Source organism: Rutidosis leptorrhynchoides, chromosome 5, assembly GCF_046630445.1.
Source record: "Rutidosis leptorrhynchoides isolate AG116_Rl617_1_P2 chromosome 5, CSIRO_AGI_Rlap_v1, whole genome shotgun sequence".
In the NCBI taxonomy this organism is placed as follows: domain Eukaryota; kingdom Viridiplantae; phylum Streptophyta; class Magnoliopsida; order Asterales; family Asteraceae; genus Rutidosis; species Rutidosis leptorrhynchoides.
In genome coordinates, this window is record NC_092337.1 from 135,609,769 (window position 1) to 135,614,886 (window position 5,118).

Below are 5,118 nucleotides of genomic sequence, written 5' to 3' on the forward strand. Positions count from 1 at the left end.
CGGCGGTTGCACTTGGGTAAACGTTCGTTCTTTGAGTTAGTGGGTTATCGACATTTTGTGTGTAAGTAGACGTTTTGAAAAACAAACCATAGGTGTATGTCACAGTTCCCTAAGAAACAAAGAGGCAACAAAGAGTTTATATAGGATTCCCTAATGTTTACCTGAGAAACAAAGAGGCAACAAAGACTTTATATACGCTCATGTGCATAACACTTGCATTTCACATGTAGACACTATAAAATCTATAGTTGTATACAAACCATTATGCTGAACATCCTCTCCACAATCATTATCAGAATATATCCCGGCAACTAAAATACATAGCATACATATCAATAATCAATAAGTACAATAGAAACAAAATGTAAAACAAATTATTGATAGACATGTAGATGTAAAAGTTATTACTCGTATAATATTAGCAACTACAACCAAACCATTATCATGAACTGCACCAGGTGCAACCATACCATTATCATGGGCTGCTTCTTCATAATTATTATGAGAACTGATTGTACGTTGATAGCCAAAGTTGAATATCTTGTATGTTGAGTTGAGTTCTAGTATATTGTCAAAGTTTTCGTTGTCAGTCTAACTCATATTTGTTATGGCACTTCCCTATATCAAATAACAAAATGTTAAAAGACGGTGGTTTTCAATCATCGCATATGTTTTTGATAATTTTAAACTGCTATATTTGTCAGCATACAACTATATCCAGTGGGCGTTGTACCTAGAGGATTCCTTGATATCCATTTACGATAAACTTTGACCTCAATGATCTTGTTCTTGCCACCGGGTTTTAGGTCTGCAAATGAAACTGTTTGAGCCATCCTACATGAATACATATTAGTTATATCATTAATTTGAGCATAAACAATGAAATCAAAGGTTTACAGATGTAAGTATAATATTCTATACAATGTGCACAATATTGTTCTAAACTGAAACCACACCATCTAACAATCAAATTAAAACTCAAATCAAGTTCCAACAATTTAAAAAGTAACAAACTTAAAATAATATGGATTTGAAAATTATTCAATCTTTAATCATTATAACACGATGATCTTCAAATAGAACTCAAACTTCGCAACAAAGGCATACTGTCTGTGACTATCTATGAATCAAATTATCCACACAATTCAAATTTGTTGAGTAACAAACGATTATTAACACTAAATCCATCTGCAACTTCATTAAATTATAGTGAATTTAACTAACTTTAACAGTGATCTCAACTTTAAAAGGCCTAGCAGCACCAAATAAAATAATCACGCGTAATACAGTGAACAATAAAATAAAACTCAACGTAATCATTAGGGCTTGTAACCATCTAGTAAGTCTTTTCATCATCGTATATGCATCATACTTTCCTTCTTCAACATTGACATTACACTCATGCCAACCTTTGTTGTTCCTTTTCGGTTGACTTTTTGACTCAAATGTGACCGAAAATCCCCAAAACCCAACTCGGTGAGGATGTGAAAGCAATTCCACTGACTAAATTAAAAATAAATGTGCTATTAACCTATCAACTCCCGTATTATAAATCCTAAAGCAAACGATATACACACTACGATGATGTATGTTCGTTCGCAAACAAAAAGAGACGGTAACAAAATGCCCAAAAATAATGATAACAGAAGCAAATCAAAAAAGTAAAGACTGGATAGCAAAAAAATTAAAACGTAACTTTTGATGCTTAACGAATTGAGATTTGGAAAATGGAAGGAATTTAATGTAGCCAAACTTAAGCACATAACATCAACAATAATTCACGAACCTCGAATCTGCAAAAAATGAACGACATCCAATCAACAGCAACTTATAAAATTTATTACACCCGAAAGCCAAAAAAGCGGATGAAGAAAACCAACAGCAGCAACTAACAGAAAAACAAAGCACAATAGCAACGATGAAATCGCGCAGCAAATAAACGCAACTCACATATAGCAACAATCATAGATGCAAAAATCACAGGAGAAAGAAGCGGAGTGCAAGAGATGCAGTCTATCAAAACCATTTATAATTAATAAAAAAATTACTATATAACTGATACTTTAAATTGTAAAAAGACAACCTCATCAAAAATCGATTAAGGAAGCCCATTTATAATCCACTAACACAAACGTATGTAATTACACTAAAAATCAAATCGATTTATTAAAATAGGTCGTATACCTGATTCCTTCTATATATCTATATATCCTAGATAATATACGCACATTATTATCATATTCTGATTACTTAAGTCAAAATAACCACCTTCATAATAGTAACTTTTAGCAAAAGCGATAGAAACTACAGAACATACATCAAATATTGTAATTTATTTCTTATTTCAGCTTGCATCTCGTGATTATCCCCTGTCATGATACGTTTGTATCAAATTCCCATTAAACAATAAACACACATTCAAGTGTCAAATTACCTGTTACGTAAAAACACCAAAACCAACCACCGTAAATGACGACCAAATGCGTAGATGAAAATCAAACAAAAAACAACAAAGATCGGAAATCAGGAGATGGAGTACCGGTGATGCTTTTCTAACACACTTTGGTGAGACTGGTTATGCGATTGATTAAAGTTTATGTGTGTGTCCTCTTTTTCTATTTCCCCTGAATGTGTCTCAATCAATTGATTAAAATTAGACATCAAAATCATGCCTGTAGAAACTGTAGAAACTTTGTAGAAGAATCAAATTGAAAGGGTTTTGCAAATAATGATTTTGATCCAATGATAGTGGTTCTCAGTAGTTGGAATTTTGTGACCCTAGGGTTTTAGGAGGAAGTCTGGAGGGATTTTTTGCTTGGAGTGTTTAAACTGAGGAATTTAGGTTAAGGACCGCTTTTAATGTGTAAAATAGCGTTTTCTGAACTCAAACGACCAAAAAAGTGATAGAAACTACAGAACATACATCAAATATTGTAATTTATTTCTTATTTCAGCTTGCATCTCGTGATTATCCCCTGTCATGATACGTTTGTATCAAATTCCCATTAAACAATAAACACACATTCAAGTGGCAAATTACCTGTTACGTAAAAACACCAAAACCAACCACCGTAAATGACGACCAAATGCGTAGATGAAAATCAAACAAAAACCAACAAAGACCGAAAATCAGGAGATGGAGTACCGGTGATGCTTTTCTAACACACTTTGGTGAGACTGGTTATGCGATTGATTAAAGTTTATGTGTGTGTCCTCTTTTTCTATTTCCCCTGAATGTGTCTCAATCAATTGATTAAAATTAGACATCAAAATTATACCTGTAGAAACTGTACAAACTTTGTAGAAGAATCAAATTGAAAGGGTTTTGCAAATACTGATTTTGATCCGATGATAGTGGTTCTTAGTAGTTGGAATTTTGTGACCCTAGGGTTTTAGGAGGAAGTCTGGAGGGATTTTTTGCTTGGAGTGTTTAAACTGAGGAATTTAGGTTAAGGACCACTTATAGTGTGTAAAATAGCATTTTCTGAACTCAAACGACCAAAAAACTGGTGGCTAATAGTATATAAGGGTAATATTAATATTAATATTAATATTAATATTAATTACTAAATTATACTATCTCTTTTTCGCAGTTTATCAAATGAAATTATAATTAAGTATTTCTTGGGAGGTTTGACACTAAAATAAGCCTCATTGTCGGGTTTGAAGCCCATTTAGGCATTTACCACTCTCTAAAAATATGACGTCCACAAATTTTGTAAAGGGAAAAATGTAAATAACAAACATCACATTAGGAAATGACAACTCCCTAATGCAGTAAGAATGTCTCTCTATGGTCATCTTATTTCTCCCAACCCTCAAAATCTCTATTTTTTCCACCCTTATTCTGTAAAAATTGAAATACACAACTAAATTACAATGCTTATCACTCCTCTCACTCCTTCGTTTAAAATGCTGCCTTCTCAGGCAGATCTGAAAACTGAACCGCCGTCGTCGCTGATCTCGGCAACCAATCCGTCGGCCACGGTCTCTTATCTCCTCTGTCCAAACCTCTGCGGCCACTCATCTTCTTCACCCAAATCTTTTTTAAATCTGGTGGTATTTCTTTATAGATCTGGAATTTTTTTTAAAGATCCTTTTTTTGTAAGTGTTTATTTCTATTAATTTTTTTTTTGTGGTGATGGCCTGAAGTCGATGATCCTTGTGGTTATCTGTTCTTTTAAATTAGCGGCGGCCCACGGCGGTGGCGGGTGGTTGATGGTGTTGTTAATGATTTTTGTTTATTTTTATGTTCAGATTTAGTGGTGGTTGGAAGTAGTTGGTGATGATGACCAAAAATGGTGGTGAACGGTGTGTAGTGGTGGCGCTGTAGGGAGGTTGATGGTGGCAGTGGTAGCTAGCAGATGGTGGCGGCGGCGGTGGCCGGAGGTCTAGTGGTGGTGGTGGCAGTGGCAGTGGCAGGAGGTAGCGGTGGTTGGTGGCAGGAGGTAGTGGTGGTGGGGGTAAAAGCTGTAGTTAGTAAATAGAAGGTGTAAAAAGACGTAAGTACACCCGTGAACAGTAAAATGTGTCATGAGATTTGTATATTTTAAAATATAATATAATAATATAATTATAATATAATATAATAATATAATATAATAATATAATATAATATAATTTTTTAATCACTAGTTCTTACTTAAATTTTTGTAACTCACTAGGTTATATTTTGTGACCCCATTCATTAAGATTTCTAGCTTCACCCTTGGAGCTAGAGCGTGGTCTCCAGCGAGAGCAGTAGCGGAACCAACAATAACCTCAACCTCATGTGGCCACCACCAATTAACAGGATGGTACACCATCGGAAACCCACCGACTAATGATACGCATACTCGATTAGCTCATGTAGCGCATCAAACAGCATCACCGCATGTGCCATGCATGCCGCGCGCTGAAAGAATGAAGCGCTGAAGTCACAAATCTGGCGCAGATCCTACGCAAGCGCCAAAGTGACGTGTACGTGTCAGACGATGCTGTAGCTGGCAGATGGCATCTGGCAGACAAAAGTCAGGTCCGATAAAACACTTTTTGCTTTTGTCGGTTCAAGCTCACTCAAGGATGTACTATTTGCAGGCCATGATCGTTTTAGCATTATTATGTGGCAATAGAAGACAA

General features: G+C 35.2%; 1 long non-coding RNA gene across 2 annotated transcripts; it reads right to left on the bottom strand.

Annotated features, from left to right (window-relative positions):
* Positions 1 to 218: 218 nt before the first annotated feature.
* LOC139850326 (uncharacterized) lies at positions 219 to 2,862 on the bottom strand. 2 transcript variants are annotated; one of them, XR_011759995.1, is made up of 3 exons: positions 2,435 to 2,862; positions 734 to 1,793; positions 219 to 618 (listed from the first exon to the last, which is right to left on the bottom strand). It is a non-coding gene; the product is annotated as an uncharacterized lncRNA (long non-coding RNA). The 2 variants fall into 2 exon arrangements; XR_011759996.1 differs by having other exon boundaries at positions 228 to 618; positions 734 to 834; positions 2,540 to 2,862.
* Between the last annotated feature and the right edge of the window lie 2,256 nt (positions 2,863 to 5,118).